General features: G+C 44.1%; 1 protein-coding gene across 6 annotated transcripts in view; it reads left to right on the top strand.

Moving 5' to 3' along the window:
- Nucleotides 1-20,173, top strand: part of LOC141123276 (cytosolic phospholipase A2 gamma-like) — a 268,360-nt gene that overhangs the window by 49,593 nt on the left and 198,594 nt on the right. The gene's annotated exons all lie outside the window — the stretch shown is intronic.

Raw genomic sequence — 20,173 nt, 5'->3', positions numbered from 1 at the left:
ATACAAAAGGACCCACCAAGAATATGATGAATACAAGATTATTACCACAAATTCTTTATTGAAAATAATAATTAAATGGACATAAAGCTCAAACAGCCAGATGGTGAGTGGACCAGGATGGAAACCCCACCCAAAAGCACTCCCCCTCAAAAAGCAGTCCTCCCCATGCTCCCCTATTTCAACTTTTCCCTTGCAAACCACCCACCTACCCTCCCAATTAACACCACACTACACCCTGCCAATATACTGTATATGCTCAGGGTATAGGCCAACAATAGCAAGAGAAGGGTGCACCGACCTAGAGCATTACCAAAATAAATGTTATTCCAAAAAAAAGGCAATGGTTGTACTCACATACACACAGTGTATATAGGCATATCACAGCAAAAGCTGTTTCGAGTGGGAACCCTCTTTGTCAGAACCAAAATAATTAATTTTCTCCCTCAAAACACGCCAACCATTACAGAAGCCACCTGGTCTTCCTGCACTGCTGGTTTACCATATCAGACCTGAAGGCATTTGCTTTTGCTGTGATATGCCTATGTACACTGTGAGTACCACCATTTGTCGTTTTTATTTGGAATGAACATTATTTTGGTAATGTGCTAGGTCAGTGCACCCTTTTCTTGCTACTGTTTTACAGTTTCAAGGATACTCATAGTCCTGAGTGGGGCAGCAAGGCCGCTGGCATAGAAGGAATTTATCTGTACTGTACATCTCCAGGCCTACCACTTGAGCGCAGGAGAATAGATTTTTAAATATATCCTGATAGGCCAGCTGATGAAGGTATGTTTTCAGCTTTTCAGCTTTAGCTATAGTTTCATATAAGCCAAATTTCTTCCCAGTGCGTACAGGACTGTGACAGTAATAAATCCCCTGTCAGCACTAATAGTCCTCCTGCATTGTCAAGTCTAATGCTGCCCTACTATATACTCAACACCATCTGCTAAAAGCCAGGCCCAGCCTGCGAAGTCCTTAAAGGAGAAGTCCAGCCTGAGCTTTTTTTGTGCTGGGCTTCTCTGGGTCACAGGATTACAATTGGTTTTGCACTCCTGTGACCCATTTTCAGCAGAGAGCTGTCTGAAGTCCGCTCTCCGCTGATGTCACCAAGATCGGTCGAGGCAGCACGTCATCCCGACTTAGGTAGTTTGGATCCGCCAGCTGCCTGGGCTAATGGTGGTCTCTAACTCTCAGGGAGATGCTCCCCGCCCCTCCACAGGTCAGAGCTCCAATGAGAGTGGAGGAGCAGAGCAGGAGAGCCGCTGACTGAATGGCAGAAGCCCTCTGCTCGGGGAGCTGTGGGAATCGAGCCATCAGCGATGTTCAGTGGCTCGGCTCTCAGTGAAGAGGTGGCGGGGGACAGATGCAGCATCCACCTAGGTAAGTATGAATATTGGAAACAAATTTCCATACTTCTGTTTTAAAGCATGTCTCCATCCAGAATAAGAGTCCATATAACTCAGGTGGTAGGACCCTAGGCTAGTGCAGGTGGAATAATGTGGGCAGACTATAGTAGAAGACAGTGCAAAGATGTATAGCCATGTGGCTGTCATATCACTGTTTATTGGTGGTGGGAGGGGGGTAATGTGGTTTTAACTGGGAGGGTAGGTGGGTGGTTTCCGGGGAGGGGGGAAGTAAGAATAAGGGGAGTGTTGGGAGGAAGGCTTTTGGGCCAGGGTTCCATCCTGTCTACTCACCATCTGGTTTGAGTTTTTTGTCCATTTGATTATTATTTTTATAAAAGAATGTGTGGTAAAATTCTTGTAGGCGTCATATCCTTGGTGGGTGCTTTTGTTCAGCCACAAATAAGTCAACATGATTTGGCCATCCTGGCATCATTCATGACTGAAGAAATTATGAAGAGATTATGGATGATCTTGCGCAGATGTCTGTGAATGAATGATTGGGAACTGCTGCCACTACCAATACAACCACCTAAGTGGAGTATAAGCAATAATGAAATTTAAATGGTAGGTGTGGCGATGTTATGGTGACACAACCCCTTGCTCAGGGTCTGAGATAAGCCAATGCTGCATCTCCATATATATACACATGTATAGCTTTTTCAATTCAGAGCTCTATCAACATGATATATCCTCATTTTTCCCATGAAGATCATGACATTTGGTCCATTCATTTACCTCAGTAATAATCAATTCACTTATCTATTAGTAATATCATCTTGATTTTATTTCATTTAATTTTTCCACTTGGTTTCAAAATCATCCTCATAAACATTATAGCATTTCAGCCTAATAATAACGCCATTTAATTAGTCATTCTAGTGGTTCCATAATTTTTTATACATATTCCTAATTTCAATTATAGCCCCATGACACTCATTAATAATTACTGATTCATAGGGGTTTCATTGGCTTGTTCATTTTCATTTAATACAGTGATAGTTTTATTTAATTTTATTTCATTTTCTTTTACATACATTGTGTTCTATATATTGTTTTATGATCATATGCATTGGTATAGCATGGGGTGTCCCCTAGATGACCATTCACGGCAGATCCAGCTGCATTCACAAATGGAACATGAAAATCAGAGTAGATCACGGGGATATAACTCATCTATTAGAGGGGGAACATATGCTCATGTATTTTAGGTTGATCCAGGTCGATCCCATGTTTTCACATACAGTGTGCTTGAAACACAATATATACACGCATATAGTTCAGCAATCCCCGTTGCACATAACTTCCCAGACTAACCAAAAATGGCGGCCATTGCGTGACCAGGGTCGAAGATCACCACATGCTATATAAACCAGTAAGTGTTGATGAAGTTGCCCATTTTTGCCTTCCAATGGGAATACATATATACACTATTTACGCTGGTGTTTTGATACACATCCCCTGTTTTGGGGCTGTGTTTTGTGGCCCCCTGGTGGCTTCCTGGCTTGTGCAATCATTTGGCCTATATGGTATACTCCTCTTTGAACTCTTCTAAATCACAATCCATTTTACAATTTAACCCATTGTCATTGCACCCCTCTGAGCCCTTGAAGTAGCCAACAAAGGTAAATCGCGTCGGCCTGAGTTATTCCTCTCTTGTGTACAGCTTTACAGATTATTACTCTGTTATAAGGTTCTCTAACAACAACTTAAGTTCACTGTATACATACACAAGGAGGGATCTTTACCTTCAGGGTGTTTTGGGTTTGATTATATGCTGTTGCTATTTTCCTAATGTTTTTAACTACTTCTATACCGGGCCTATTCTGGCACTCCTCTCCTACATGTAAAAATCATAATTTTTTTGCTAGAAAATTACTCAGAACCCCGAAACATTTTATGTTTTTAAGCAGACACCCTAAGGAATAAAATGACGGTCTTTGCAACTTTTTATGTCACATGGTATTTGCGCAACAATTTTTCAAACATGTTTTTTTTTTTGGAATTAAAAAATTTATTTCATGAATTAAAAAATAAAAAAACAGTAAAGTTATCCAAATTTTTTATATAATGTGAAAGGTGATGTTATGCCGAGTAAAAAGATACCCAACATGTAACACTTTAAAATTGCGCACACTTGTGGAATGGCACCAAACTTTGTTACCTAAAAATCTTCATAGGCGACGCTTTAAATTTTTTTACAGGTTACCAATTTAGACAGAGGAGGTCTAGTGCTAGAATTATTGCTCTCGCTCTAACGCACGCAGCAATAACTTACATGTCTGATTTGAACGGCGTTTACATATGTGGACGGGACTTGCGCGTGTGTTCGTATCTGTACGCGAGCAGACGGGGACGCTTTAATTTTTTTTTATTGTTTATTTTACTTAAATTTTTTTGTAATTTTTACACTTTCTCTTTAAATTTTTTATTTTTTGATCACTTTTATTCCTATTACAAGAAATGTAAAAATTCCTTGTTAGTAGGAATAGTGCGTGACAGATCCTCTTTATGGAGAGATGTGGGATCTATAGAACCTCACATCTCTCCTCCAGGCTGGAAAGACCGAGATCCAAATTTTTTTTACAGCTCTCTTTCTTTCCAGCCGAGATCTGGGCTTTGTTTACTTCCGCGGCCCAGACGTGACGTCATAACGTCGCGCCCGGGCCTCCAACAGTCATAGAGATGACTGGGACTATCTGGTCACCGGAAATCTCTATGATCATCGGCCAGTGCCGGCGGATTCTTTCTCTGGGTCGCCGGTGGCACGGGCAGGGCCGGGAGGGGGGATGTCCCCGCCTGTAAGAATGATCAGGCGGCTGAACTGCTGCTATGATTGTTCTTACGGTTCAGAGAATCGCCGATGGAAAAAGATGATATCTGAATGATGCCTGGGTTAAAGGGGATATTTAGATCCCAACTTCACATGTTTTTTAAAGAATTTTGTAATAAAATTGTATTTGAACTAATTGTGCACTGGTAATCATTCTGAGAGGAGGTGCGACACCTTTAAAGTCCAACTGGTTTCTCTTTTTTTTTTTTTTCTTTCAAAGATTTTTATTTGTTTAATACAAAAGTACATGAAATACACTATTTCCAAGGAGGCATTGAAAAACTGTTGTAATTACATGTAAAACCAGCGATTAAAGAATAGTAAGACAGTAAACCCTGGTTTGGCTTCGTAATCCTTGAGAGACCATCTCGCATTTTGACTATTGTATCCAGATCTTTGGGGGAAGTACTTCCGGCACCCCTAATGGGATCATACTGTGTCCGGAGGACCACCCCAACAATCCATGATGAGGCGATGGGCCTTGCAGAGGGTAGAGAAGCACTAGAACCAAACCTAAACACCTCATGGGACAGACCATTTGTCAAACTGTCATTAGGGTAACTGACCCATGGGTCCACTTTGAATGTTATAATGGACCATCATAGTGTGGGAGAAAAGGGAAAGAATACTAGAAAGTGGTTGGTCATGAGAAGAGAAAAGAAGAGAAAGAAGAGCCAATCAACAGGAAGGGAGGTATTGGTTAAGTGATAGCGACTATTTGTTATGCCTGTATTCCAGGGATGAAAGAGATGCCCACATGCAAGGCCCAAGGTTTCCAGATTCAAATATAGAGGTTGTATCCGTTAAGATGCTAGTCAACTCCTCCTGGGATATAATCCACGAGTTTGGCAGCTAAGAAGGAGACCCTGGGTTGTTTCCAGGCTTTGGCTATAGTCAGCTTGGCCCCTAGCAGCATAAATGGATCAATTTGCTGTTGGCCTTGGACGTCTTAGGATGGTTCGAGTTAAGGTGAGCAATGGCTGGGATTCTTGGGAGCTGGTAATTTGTCACTTTTTGGATCAAGGCAAACATCCTGTTTCAGAATGACCTAATTTTGGGACACTCCCACCAAATGTGGGCCATGGAGCCTATGAGTTGGAAACCACAAAAACACTGAGGGTTTGCTGTGGGAAAAATGGTAGCCAGCCTTGAGGGGATGAGATATCATCGGATCATTACTTTAAGGCTAGATTCGATTAGGGAGATGTTCCTAGTCCCCTTGAAGGATCTAGAAAAGGAGGATTGCCATCTCTCCAAATTCCACTGAATTTGAAGATCGTTTTCCTAAGCCACCATAGATGGGGCTTTGCAAGACTGGGGAGCAAGTAGATGATGGAGATTCCAACCCTCTGTTCAGCGGCCTGTCCACACCATAATTCGTAAGGTGTGAATTTGGGTGGGGCGGGTTTCCCCTTCCAGATTTTACAGAGAAATTGTTGTATTTGGTGAAATCTGTATTGTTCCAAGGTCCGAATCTTAAGCTGCTGAGCACAGAAGCTCAGGGTAATTGGTCCCAAGGGAATGAAAAAGTGGTCGAAGCAATAAAACTCTTTGTCCAACCACCATTTAAAGGATCTGATGTCTTGACCGGGGATGAAGTCTGGATTGTGAAAGATATGGCATTCAGAGGCCAATGAGGTCTCAGATCTCATTTTATCCCGTAGAGTCAGGGTTTGTTAGTATTGGGGGGCGATCTTTGGGGGGGACCCATAGGAGATAATCTAAGTTGTAGGTGGGGGCTGTCTGTCTCTCTATTTGTACCCAATCTGTTTTTTCAAGTCTGAAGTACACGGTGGAAATTTGCGCTATTTTTGCTACTTGAAAATACCATAACAGGCATGTTAGACCCAACCCACCCCATGTCCTAAGTTGGAATAGGGTTTTTTGGGGTATCCTGTGGCCTGAACCCCCTCAGATGAATTTATTGACTTTCCTTTGGAAAGATTTCATATGATCTTTCCTTATATTGATTGGGATGGATCTGAATACTTAGAGCAGTCTGGGGAGGAGCGTCATTTTTATGGAGTGTGTTCTTCCTAGCCAGGATAGTTCCCCCCTGGCCCAGTTTTTCAGGTCAGACTCTAGTTTCAGGTACATGAGAGGGAAGTTTGATGAGTACAAATGTTCTATTTTGGCCGTGAGAGTGATCCCCAAGTATTTAATGGAGGAGTCGCTCCACTTAAACTCAAAAGAGCTTTTTAATGTTGTGACTGTTTCTGGTTTAGGAGAAATGTTTAGAGCGTGGAACTTAGTGTAGTTTACCCGGAGGCCCGAGACAGCTGGAAATTCGTTCAATAATTTGCAAGATTTCGAAGAGTTGTAATTGGAGAAGTTATAAAAAGCAGCATGTCTTTGGTGAACAGGCTGCATTTATGGATTTGTGAGCCGCAAGTTACTCCTTGGATGTTGGGGTTGGAGTGTATGGCAATCGCCATGGACTCAATCGCAATAGCAAAAATTAAGCGGGATAAAGTGCAGCCCTATCTAGTGCCCCTAGCTATACTAATGGGTTTTAAGTAATGTCCCTGGAGGCGGGAGTGGAGAACCCCCATGAAGCGCTGGCCAAATCCCCATGGTTCCATGAGAGTGAAAATATAAGGCCAGTCCACCGAGTCAAAAGCCTTGTGTAAATCAAGGGATAACAGCATTCCTTCTTGTTTGGGGCCCCTTATCCCAGCTAGATTGTAGTAGGGAAATGATGTCTATAGCTCTTCTGATTTGGTCTGGCCCCTGTCTACCAGGGATAAATCCCACTTGGTCTTTGTGGATGTACCGGTTAATGAAGGAAACTAAGCGTTTGGCGACAATTTTTGTGAGGATCTTTAGGTCATTATTTATGAGGGAGATGGGTCTATAGTTCTCCACCTATTCCTGGTTTTTGTCCAGTTTGGGTATTACTGTTATGTAGGCAGTGTTGAGTTGAGGGTCTAAGGGAGAGCCCAGGGCTTTTGCATTGAAAAATTTTGGCAAGTATGGGGCAAGAGTGCCAGCGAATGCCTTGTAATAAGGTACTGAAAGACTAGCAGGTCCAGGGGCTGAACCCTTCTTGAGATTTTTTATGACCTCCATTATCGCCTCAACTGAAAAGGCTGCCTCCATCAGATTTTTATGTTCAGTAGATAGGTTTGGTAAGGGAAGGTCCTTCAGGAAGTTAAAGATTATTGGGCCCTTGTCCTTGGGGGTCGTGCTGTAGAGCTTGGTGTAGAATTCATGGAAGGCTTTGAGTATTTTATTTGGATTGGTTATAGGGAGTTGTCCAGCTACCCCAAGTTTGTGGAGGGTGTGGGTGCAATAGCGAGGTGAAAGTATAAAAGCTAACATAGATGCAATTTTGTCTTTTTCTGTGGGTAGAATTTGTCCCCACTCCAGCAAATGTGTTTCTCCACTTTTGCTGTGAGTGCTAGGTTGAGCTCTAATCTAGCTGCGTCTAACTGTTCTATTGAGGCCTTAGATGGGCATTTCTTATGTTTAGTTTTTAGGGTTGCAAAAGTTTTTCCTGATTTGTTGATGTCCAACGAGAGATCTGACCAGACAATATCTTTGATGGTCGATTTTCGGGCTGAAGGGATGAGGCTTGGGGAAACCAGGATATGGTCAATCCTGGCATAGGACTGGTGAGGGCAGGAATAGTGGGTATAGTCTCTTTACGTGGGATTCAGTTCCCTCCGAATGTCAACAAGGCCTTTTGAGTTAAAGCGGAGTTCCACCCAAAAGTGGAACTTCCGCTCATCTGATTACCCCCCTCCGGTGGCACAATTGCCACCTTTCAGGGGGGAGGGGGGTGCAGATACCTGTCTAATACAGGTATTTGCACCCACTTCCTGGAATAGACTCCTGCGGGAGCCACGCCCCTTCCTGTACCACCCCGCTGTCTCCTGGGAAACACACAGGCCCCAGGAGATAGCGGGGACCAGTTAGGACGCGCAGTGCGGCTTGTGCATGCGCAGTAGGGAACCGGGAAGTGAAGCCGCAACGCTTCACTTCCTGATTCCCTCACCGAGGATGATGGCGGTGGCAGCTGCCAAGACCCGAGCGATTGATCGGCTTTGGCTGCCGACATCGCTGGACCCTGGGACAGGTAAGTGTCCATTTATTAAAAGTCAGCAGCTGCAGTATTTGTAGCTGCTGGCTTTTAATATTTTTTTTTTAGGTGGACTCCCTCTTTAAGAAGTCTAGCTATTTTGTGACTCACCTTAGTGGGGCGTGTCAACTGGGTTTGGGGGGGTTTAGACCTGTCTAGCCCCTGGTCAAAAGCAATGTTTGAGTCCCCTCCATAGATGACCGTGCCCCCCAAAGAGGGGGTTCAGGGTTTTGAGAGAGACTAGAAGAATTTAGTTTGTGCCTTATTGGGGGCGTAGTATGATACTATGGAGTATAACCTTCCCTCCACTGTTCCCTTAACTAGGAGAAATCTACCCTCCGGGTCTCTGTAATCTAAGTCTCTGTAAAACCTCTTCACTCTCCTCACTGCCAGAGGAGTACCGTGATTTTAGCAATGTCTTTGACAAATGTCAAGCCGGTAGTTTGCCTCCACACCGGCCATATGATTGCGCAATTGACCTTCAACCTGGTGCCACTCCCTCTCGTGGCCGGGTTTACCCTTTGTCGGTCTTGGAGGATAAAGCCATGGAGGACTATGTAGCAGACGCACTTTCTCTGGGTTTCATTCGCAAATCCTCGTCTCCTGCTGGTGCTGGTTTCTTCTTTGTGAAGAAGAGAAGCGGTGAACTGAGACCTTGTATTGAATATAGGGGTCTCAGTCATTTCACGATTAAGAATGCCTACCCGATCCTGTTGATTACAGAGTTATTTGACCGCCTCAAGGGAGCAACGGTTTTCACAAAACTTGATCTGAGACGGGGTTACAATCTCATGAGGATTAAGGAGGGCGACAAGTGGAAAATTGGGTTTAATACCAAAACAGGCCTTTATGAGTACCTCGTAATGCCTTTTGGCCTTTGTAACGCCCCGGCAGTTTTCCAGGAATTTATTAACGATGTCCTCCGAGATTTGTTGCAGTTATGTGTGGTGGTTTATCTCGATGCTATCCTCATATTTTCCAAGTCCCTGGAGAGCCACCACACAGATGTCAGTTGTGTGCTTCAGAAATTAAGAGAGAACATTCTCTATTGTAAACTGGAGAAGTGTGAATTCCATCGGGAACAGGTTCAATTCCTGGGCATTTCCACTGCTGGTTTTTCGATGGACCCAGAGAAACTTTCGGCAGTCCTACAGTGACCTCGACCCGTGGGGTTACGTCCTCTGCAGCGTTTCCTGGGTTTTGCCAACTATTATAGGAAGTTTATTAATAACTTCTCATCTCTGGTCAAGCCCCTGACCGATATGACCAGAAAGAATGGTAACCCACAGAGTTGGTCTCCGGAGTCCATTAAGGCCTTTGAAAGTCTCAAGGCTGCCTTTGTTTCTGCTCCTGGGTTGGCACATCCTGATCCTACGTTACCTTTTATCGTTGAGGTTGATGCTTCTGAGACTGGTGTTGGCGCCCTTCTGTCTCAACGTCCTACCTCTGAGAGTGCTATGCATCCTTGTGACTAATTTTCCAAGAAATTGTCACCTGCCGAGTGCAATTACGAGATTGGTGACAGAGAGCTGTTGGCAATCATTTTAGCCTTGAAAGAAAGGAGACATCTCCTTGAAGGTACCACTGTGCCGGTTCTCATTCTCACTGACCTTAAGAATCTCACATTCTTGTCTGAGGCTAAACGCCTCTCTCCCAGAAGGGCGCGATGGGCTCTTTTCTTGTCAAGTTTCAATTACATTGTCTCATTCTTACCCAGTACTAAGAATGTAAGGGCTGACGCCTTGTCACGACAATTTTCCTCCACTTCCAAGTTGGAGTCGCTTCCGATTCCTCCTGATTGTATTCTGGCTATGGTTCGCACCAGTCTTACTTCTCCTTTGGGTGACAAAATTCTTGCTGCTCAGGTCGATGCTCCTCCTGAGAAACCTTGTGACTACTGCTTTGTCCCAGAGTGTCTCCGTACTGCCGTGCTCCAGACTTACCATTCTCCCAAGGCAGCTGGCCACCCTGGTAAGAATCAACTCGTTTGGGCCATTTCCCAACAATTCTGGTGGCCTAGTCTATGTGCTGATGTAACTGCCTTCGTAGCTGCCTGTTCCATGTGTGCTCAGAGTAAGACTCCACAGCACCTTCCAGTGGGCCTCCTACAACCCATACCCAATGGAGAGAGGCCCTGGACCCACCTGTCTATGGATTTCATTGTGGAGTTGCCCAACTCGCAAGGCAACATAGTTATCCTTATGGTGGTTGACCGGTTCTCGAAAATGTGTCATTGTATTCCACTTAAGAAGTTGCCCACTTCTAAGGAACTGGCTTCCATTTTAGCTCAGGAGATCTTTTGCTTACATAGGCTACCCAAGGTGATTGTCTCAGACAGGGGTAGTCAGTTTGTGTCCCGGTTCTGGCAAGCCTTTTGTGCACAGCTGGGAATTCAGCTTGCTTTCTCCTCTGCACATCACCCGCAGTCTAATGGGGCCGCAGAACGAGCCAATCAGTCCTTGGAGCAATTCCTATGTTGCTATATTTCTGACCATCACAATAACTGGTCAGACCTATTACCATGGGCAGAGTTTGCTCACAACAGTGCCTTGAATTCTCCTTCCCGATTGTCTCTGTTTATGATGAATTATGGTTTCCAACCTTCCATGTTGCCTGACTCTTTTGTTCTGCAGAGTATTCTTGCACTAGAGGAGCATCTCCGTGGTCTTTGTTCCACTTGGGCACAAGTCCAGGAGGCTTTGCGTCATGCTAACGATAGGTACAGACTCCATGCTGACCGCAGACGCCTGACAGCGCCTTCCTACCAGGTTGGGGACAGGGTCTGGCTGTCATCTCGCAACCTCTGACTTCGTGTTCGCAGTTCGCACCTCAGTTTATTGGGTTTTTCCATATCCTTTGCAGGATTAACCCAGTGGCTTACGCGTTGGACCTTCCTCCTAGTATGCGCATCTCAAATGTGTTTCATGTCTCCTTATTGAAACCGTTGGTCTGCAACTGCTTTACCACCTCGGTGCCACGTCCTCACCCTATAGAGGTTGAGAACCATGAGGAGTATGAGGTACAATCTATTGTTGACTCCCATAGGTTCCATGGGCGCATACAGTACCTGGTGCATTGGAAGGGTTACGGTCCAGAGGAATACTCCTGGGTCTCATCCTCGGACATACATGCTCCTGCCCTCCTCCGTAATTTCCATCAATATTTTCCACTCAAGCCTGGTGGTCCTCTGAGGGGGAGGGGTCGTTGAGGAAGGGGGTACTGTCAGGGCTGGCTCAGCCCTTCCTTCTCTGAGCTGGCTTCTCAGCTGTCGGCTAATTGCAGCTCTCATTTCTCTCCACAGTTAACCAGCTGTTGTGGATCTGCTTGTCAGTCCCTCCTACTTAAAGATCTCCAGCTCACTTCATTCCTGCCTTCGCCTTGGTCACATCACAAGAAACCATCTCCTGCGTTACTGTTTAAAGACTGGCTTTGCTGACATCCCTTCTGGCTCCTTATCCTGCTTGCTGTTTCTCTACTTGGATCCTTGACTTCTGGCCTGGCTGATTACCCGATCTGGTTACTGAACTCTGGCTTGGCTGACTACCCGATCCGGTTACTGGACTCTGGCTATGCTTTGACTACGCTTACTCTATTTACCTTTTTATTTTTATTAATAAACAAGTGTGATTTTACTGTACTTCTGTCTCGGTATGGTTCATGGTTTTTTACAGGCTAGTCAATACTTAATTTCTTGTTGAGAGAGGACTGTCAGTAGTGGTTTGAGAGTTCCCCGCTTTTAGATTGTTGAGGGGGAAAGGTCCGCAAAGATTTGTATTTGGTGCCTCTGGCATGTCACCTTTGGCTTGGTGCGTGATTGTCGCATGACTTCTTTTGTAGCGTAGAAGTGTGGCTTTACGATTTCATCCCTAGGGGCACCATCTTTTCTGGGGGGTCCCAGGGCCCTATGAGCTCTGTCCAACTCCAAGCGGTGCAGGGGTGTGTTAGGAATTAAATCCTTGATGAGCTCTTGAACTGCAGGGGAAATGTCCGTGATGGTCTCAGGAAGGCCCCGGATTCTGACGTTATATCTTCTGGACCTGTTTTCCAAGTCATCAATTCTGGAAAGGGCTGTGTCGAGTTGGTCCTGGAGGACCTGAATGTGGGCTGAATTCTGATTGGTTCTGGATACCGTAATGTCCAGTTGGTTTTCCATGGCCTCCATTCTGGATCCCAGGTTTATAAAATCAGATTTAATGTCTCTTGTGATTTTTGTCGATGTGTTGGCTAGCCCCCTCTCTAGGAGGTCAGAGAGCTTGATGGTGGTGTGGCTGGGTCCTGGCCTGGCAAGCCTGGGGAAGGGGTCGCTAGCAGGTGGGTTTGAGAAGGCCCGACGGGACAGTGTATAATCCTCCATGGTGCGGCCCAGCAGGGACTCTGTGGAGGCTGGAGAGGGAGCCAGGGGGAGCTGTGGACTGCCGTGGGTCACCTGGGTGTAGGTAAGGGTTGCTGGGGCTAGGACTTGCCTCTGATCCTGGGATCCCTCTGCGTAGACCGCGTGTGGCTGAGCTGCTGCGGTGGCAACTTTCCATCTTGGTACACCCGCCCCACACTGACGTGTGGAACTGCGGCCCAAGGTCTCGTCTGGCAGCTGGTCTGGGCATCCAGGGGTGTGCTCGGGGGTCTCAGAGGCCGGCATGGCTCATTGGTGCTTGTCCTGGGTGGCCGCGTTCTGGGCTGTGTGCACCCTGGATCCGGGGTGATGCGGAGATCTGGGCTTAAGCAGCCATCTTGGAGCTTCCACCCTGGTTTCTCCTTTTTTGCAATTATATACAGTATAAGCAACTGTTTATAGACACAGTTCCAGTGCCATGTGAGAATGGCGAGTTTGTTAATGCCCCCCAAATGGATGGTGATTGGGATGATATGTGGGAGGTCCCCTTTACTAGATGTGTATCTGCTAGAGACCACCTTATTCATTACATTGTAAAAAAATATGGAAAATAGAAATGGGACTTTACATGAAGCATGTCATTGTGATGGATGGGAATAAATCTAAAAATTTATTTAATTCATTTTAATTTATTTTGATATCATAATCCCCCTAGGGTAGCCCATAATATTTTTAAGCATAATAAATAAATGAATGAATAATATATCATTTTGAATATAATCATAAAAACGTATTAACATACATACATTTAATGCAAACAAACAATGGACATAATTAATACAATAGATGCAAATAAATATATAAATAGAATTACAGATCATAGATACCTAAATCACATAACGGATATACAAACAATTTAATAATAGCCATGAAACACGTTGAGTTTACAATTTAGGGTGCCTAGACAATGGCTGTTTCAATCATGAATTTCAATAATATTATTATTAAATTGTTTGTATATCCATTATGTGATTTAGGTATATATGATCTGTAATTCTATTTATTTATATATTTATTTGCATCTACATTATTATGTCCATTGTTTGCATTAAATTTAATAATATTATTATTATAATTATCATATTAATATTTTTTATGACTATATTCAAAATTAGGGGATTAGGGGATTATGATATTAAAATAAATTAAAATTAATTAAATTAATTTTTAGATTTTGATGGAAATATATAGAATCTATCCATCTCAGGTTGCTTGCGCTGTTCTTCTCCCAATGCCAACTATATTTGTATATTTTGGAAGTGTGCAAACTTCCAGCAATACTGGCTTGAGGTTGTCCAGTAGGGATGGGCCGAACACCCCCAGTCCGGTTCGCATCAGAACATGCGAACAGGCAAAAAATTTGCTCGAACACGCAAACACCGTTAAAGTCTATGGGACACGAACATGAATAATCAAAAGTGCTCATTTTAAAGGCTTATATGCAAGTTATTGTCATAAAAAGTGTTTGGGGACCTGAGTCCTGCCCCGGGGACATATATCAATGCAAAAAGAAGTTTTAAAAACTGCCATTTTTTCTGGAGCAGTGATTTTAATAATGCTTAAAGTAAAACAATAAAAGTGTAATATTCCTTTAAATGTCATACCTGGGGGGTGTCTATAGTATGCCTGTAAAGTTTAGAACAGTCTGACAGCAAAATGAAATTTCAAAGGAAAAAAAGTCATTTAAAACTACTCGCGGCTATAATGAATTGTCGGTCCGACAATACACATAAAAGTTCATTGATAAAAACGGCATGGGGATTCCCCACAGGGGAACCACAAACCAAAATTTTTAAAAAAATGGCGTGGGGGTCCCCCTAAATTCCATACCAGAAGGGTCTGGTATGCATTTTAAGGGGAACCCCGCGCCAAAATTAAAAAAAAAATGGGGTGGGGTCCCCCCAAAAATCCATACCAGACCCTTATCCAAGCACGCAACCTGGCAGACCGCAGGAAAAGAGGGGGGACAAGAGAGCACCCCCCCTCCTGAACCGTACCAGGCCACATGCCCTCAACATTGGGAGAGTGCTTTGAGGTAGACCTCCCAAAGCACCTTGTCCCCATGTTGATGGGGAGAAGGGCCTCATCCCCACAACCCTTGCCCGGTGGTTGTGGGGGTCTGCGGACGGGGGGCTTATCAGAATCTGGAAGCCCCCTTTAACAAGGGGACCCCCAGATCCCACCCCCCGTGTGAATTGGTAATGGGGTACAAATGTACCCCTACCATTTCACAAAAAGTGTATCAAAAAGGTTAAAAAACACAAGAGACGGTTTGACACTTTAATAATTTCTTCTTTCGGCTACTTCTTCCATCTTCTTTCTTCTGGTGTTCTTTCGATGTTCTTCTTCTTCCTCTATCTTCTTATTCCTCTTCTTCTTCTCCATCTTCTTCCTCCACTCTTCTCATCCCGCATCTTTCTCTAGGCTTCTTCTCCGCTCCGTCAGTGGGAGTCTTCAGCCGTGTGATGCTTCGCTTCTTCTGACACTTCTTATATAATGGAGGGCGGGGCCAACCAGTGACCCTGCTTTCCTCTGACGCACAGGGAATTCACGGGACTTCCCTGTGGCTTTCCCTATGTTTTCAGAGGGGGCGGGGGGGGGCCTGTCTCTTGTGTTTTTTAACCTTTTTGACACTTCATTTGTGAAATGGTAGGGGTACATTTATACCCCATTACCAATTCAAACAGGGGGCGGGATCGAGGGGTCCCCTTGTTAAAGGGGGCTTCCAGATTCTGATAAGCCCCCCGCCCACAGACCCCCACAACCACCGGGCAAGGGTTGTGGGGATGAGGCCCTTCTCTCCATCAACATGGGGACAAGGTGCTTTGGGGGCTACCTCAAAGCACCCTCCCAATGTTGAGGGCATGTGGCCTGGTACGGTTCAGGAGGGGGGCACTCTCTTTTTTTTTTTCCATTTTTTTATTTTGGCGTGGGGTTCCCCTTAATATCCATACCAGACCTGACGGGCCTCATATGGAATTTAGGGGGATCCCCACACATTTTTTTTTAATTTTGGTTCAGGGTTCCCCTGTGGGGAAATCCCATGCCATTTTTATTAATGAACTTTTATGTGTATTGTCGGACCAACAATTCATTATAGCCGCGAGTAGTTTTGAATGACTTTTTTTCCTTTGAAATGTAATTTTGCTGTCAGACTGTTTTAAAACTTCTTTTTGCATTGCTCTATGTCCCCTGGGGCAGGCCCCAGGTCCCCAAACACTTTTTATGACAATACCATGCATATAAGCCATTAAAATTAGCACTTTTGATTTCTTCCATAGACTTTTAAAGGGTGTTCCGCGGCTTTCGAATTTGCCGCGAACACCCCAAATTGTTCGCTGTTCGGCGAACTGGCGAACAGCCGATGTTCGAGTCGAACATGAGTTCGACTCGAACTTGAAGCTCATCCCTATTGTCCAGTGTATTCAGTCAGTCACAGCTTTGGTTATGCAGCCTTTTATTGAAACCTGTTTCCTGAGTTTGGTGGATTCCCGAGCCCCCCACAAAGGTTATACGCAGCTTGCTTTTTGTATAATTTTACCATGCCAGTAAACTCATCATTATAAAGCTACATATGCCAACAGGGGGTTACCTATCAAATTTGACAAGGTTTGGGGAGGGAGGGTTAACACTGTAATGCCGTGTACACATGAGCGGAATTTCCATTGGAAAAATCTTGGATAGTTTTTCCGATGGAATTCCGCTCAAGCTTGACTTGCATACACATGGTCACACGAAAGTTCGCTGAGCTTTCAACCATCAAGAACATGGTGACGTGCAACACTATGATGAGCCAAGAAAATTAAGTTCAATGCTTCCGAGCATGCGCGAATTGTTTCTGAGCATGTGTAGGAATTTTGCGCATTGAAATTGCTACAGACGATCGGAATTTCCGATCAGAACATTTTCCGACCAAAGAATTGAGAACATGCTCTCAATCTTTTGCTGGCTGCAATTCCGCCAGCAAAAGTCCAATGGAGCATACACACGGTCACATTTTCTGACCAAAAGCTCTCATCGGTCTTTTGCTGGCCGAATTTCCAATCGTGTGTAAGGGGCATTAGGGTTAAATCTGCTGAGACTTGGACAATCAGTGAGAAATTCTGTCAGAGCTCTGGAAGCATTCAATGCACAAGACAAAATAGCAGTTTCAATGAATGCTTAGTTTTAATGGCAGGTGAGCAGAATTTTATACAGGATATGGACAAAGAATATTGCACAACATAAAGAGAAAGAAGGGAGGGAGGAAGGACAAAGTTCAGCACATGAGACATAACATTTCAGACATAATGCTGACGACTGATTCTCTCTGAAAACATAATTTCAAACCAGTTCTTACCAGAACCCACTTATCTATCCTGTGGTCATTGTGACAAACAAGACCCTAAAATAAAGATATTCCTCTGTCAGCTATTTTAAAGTTTTAGTCATGTTAACTCTTTTTCACTCTTCAATCCCCTCTTAGATCACTAAGTGATTTTGCCATGATCACTTAATGTTCTCTGTGTGGGGTCATTTTGTTGCGTTGTATAATTACAGATACATTGAATAAGCTATATAACAAGGATAAAAACCAGGCACATTAAAATTAATATCCCTGCCTGTCGGAACCAAGAGAAAGTGGAACAAAAAAAAAATCACAAAACTTCCTAGTCCCTTAAAGGGGTTCCACCCATCTTTGGCAATATCTCTGGCTTCAGCTTGGAGGTTTGACACATCCTTTCGGTGTTTATCAATTATACCATAATAATCAGGTATTTCAATACTGGTATTATGAATCTATGTGCAGCACTCATAGTCCTCCGTTACTTCACAGAGTCCAGTCAGAGCAGCACTTATGGATATGATAGCTAATTTGTGCATATCTAGTTGTTTACGTATAGCACTTTGTTCAATACTTAACGGTTTGATGTCTACAGAATTGTTTTCCATAATTTCATCCATAATTTTGGAGTAGTTATTCAATCTTTTCATCAGTTCTATTCCCCATCCTGTCCACAAGGGAAACCATGCCCAGGCTTGGTCTTTATCAGAAAACAACTCTTTTCTCTGTGTTTAAGGGGGTACCTGGGGTATGCACTAGCTTTCAAAAGATGTTGATGTTTTACTTTTTCATCCCCTATGATTCCTATCACTGGAATCAACGAGGCCAAATACACGACCGGTATCCATGGATAGCATTCCTTGCCCCAACACACATATACGCTATTCCCTAGGGAAAATGATTGTTGGCTTATAGTATCCTGAAAACTTTCAGAAACAATGGCCATGGTCAACTGGTTTAAAACGAAACTCACAGGGTTGTTGGTACCAGCTTCCCTAATCAAGACGGTATTTAAATTTGTATTAAGTTCTGGGTTATTGGTGTGAAATAGACATAAGATACACGAACGATTCGAGAACACGAACAAACAAAATTACGAACAGACGAAAAAGAAACGAAATTACGAACACACAAATTAAAATATGAACATACGAAATTATAAACAGACAAAGGATTGAAAATACGAAGTGTAAATCATTTGTTATAGATGTAATTTTCTTTCTTTTACTGTTTCGGAGTTTTGTATTTTCGTAAGTTTGTCCGTTCGTAAGTTCATATTTTCACGTGTTCGTTATTTTGCTTATTCATAATTTCGTAATTTTCGTATTTTGGTTCTTTCAGCTATTCGGATGTTCGAATTGATCCGAATGTATGAATACTAACAAAATTTGTACGAAAATCCAACCGAATCGCACATGTCTAGTGTGAAACATGGAGGACAAATCTCTGTTTAAAGAGATATTAAACTGAGGGGTGTGGCTTGGACGGGACCAGAGATGGCCACCTGTGACGAGAGCTCTGGCACATTGAGGACAATATAAGCTTCTTCGAGGCCGCAATCTAGCTTCATCAAAGATTGGTAAGCCGAATAGAAGCACCTCGGCACACCGCTCCCTGAAGGAGACAGGGGCGCAATCCCGAATGCAACTCAGCAACAATATTCCGGAGATATTCCGATCCCCGGCCTTAACCCATCACAAGGAAACACAGGCCTCACAGGCATCGCAGGCCTCATCCCCGGCCTCGCCTAGAAACATCACGATCCCGCCGGCGGAAGCACACAATTCTTCAGCCCCAAATCCAAGCCTTCTGAATCTACAAAGAGATCTCCGAAGGGTCACTTTGGATATAAAGCACACACTGACATCTGCCATATCAGAGCTAAAAATGGACATTCAATCAATGAACAACCACCTGATTGAAGTGGAATAATCCTCACAACTTCAGGCAGCTGCTATCAGGCAAGTGCAGAAAACACACGACATGCATCTTCTTCACATGTTTGAACTCCACAGACAAGTGGAAGATTTAGATAACCGGGGACGCAGGCGTAACATAAGAGTCAGGGGGGTCCCTGAATTCATAGATCCATCAGCCCTGACACAGACAGTGTGTGCAATATTCAACAACCTGCTTGACCGGCCTGCAGACTCCCCTATTGAAATGGACAGATTCCATCATGCACTGCGACCCCCTCCCCGTGACTCTGAACCCCCCAGGGACATTGTGTGTTGCATAGTTAATTTCCCTCTCAAAGAGGAGATTCTCAGGACAGTTAGAGACAGAGGCCGTATACTATACAATGGCGCGGACATTAAATTGTTTCAAGACCTGTCTCAGATAACATTGCAGAACAGACGCTCTTTACGCCCCCCGCTTGAGGCTTTACGTGCACACAACAATACAGGTGGAAGTTTCCCTTCTGCCTTTCAGCTTCCACCAGGGGACATACCACACTCCTCCGAACACTAGAGGACCTTCCTGCCTTCTGCAAACAACTCGACCTACCACCAGTGGAACTACCTGATTGGTACTCCTTCTACTTTCCATCAGAACTATGGAAGCCAGTGTCTTACAGGTCTTCACCAAAAACCCAACGACACAGATCCAGACGCCGCAGACTGGACCCCACATCACCTGGAGAACGTTCCTCGCGATGAGACATTCCACCACACGTCCTAGAACACGCCAAAACCCTGCGTAGGGGCCACCAAGACATCTAACTACCTTTTTCAATACACCATACGATGACGACCACCTGAAGAAACCTGAAGAAACCGCATGCTTAACTTCTCCTCCAGACAAGCGGACTCCTCCAAGACTATACTCGCCCTTCAGGTACTGTGTTCTTAATCCCACAGATCTACCCAGGGAAGAACCCTGCTCAGATGTGGACATACCCCTGCTATAGCCCACCAGACCAGCATAACACAGCCTGGGAGAGACTACTTAATCCTAATCCAGATTCTCTTTACTGCAGTTAATGGGTCAGGTAACATTTATATGTGTTTGAGTTCTCTTCAACAGATTTCCAGTTCCCTCAAGCGGTAAAAGTTGCCTGGATCAATATATTAATGTATTTGTTTAATCGAGTATATAGGTCAGTTATTCATAAATGAGATCTTATATGCCTATATACTGC

Source organism: Aquarana catesbeiana, linkage group LG01 (genome assembly GCF_042186555.1).
Source record: "Aquarana catesbeiana isolate 2022-GZ linkage group LG01, ASM4218655v1, whole genome shotgun sequence".
In the NCBI taxonomy this organism is placed as follows: Eukaryota; Metazoa; Chordata; class Amphibia; order Anura; family Ranidae; genus Aquarana; species Aquarana catesbeiana.
This window is presented reverse-complemented; position numbering and strand designations above follow the sequence as displayed.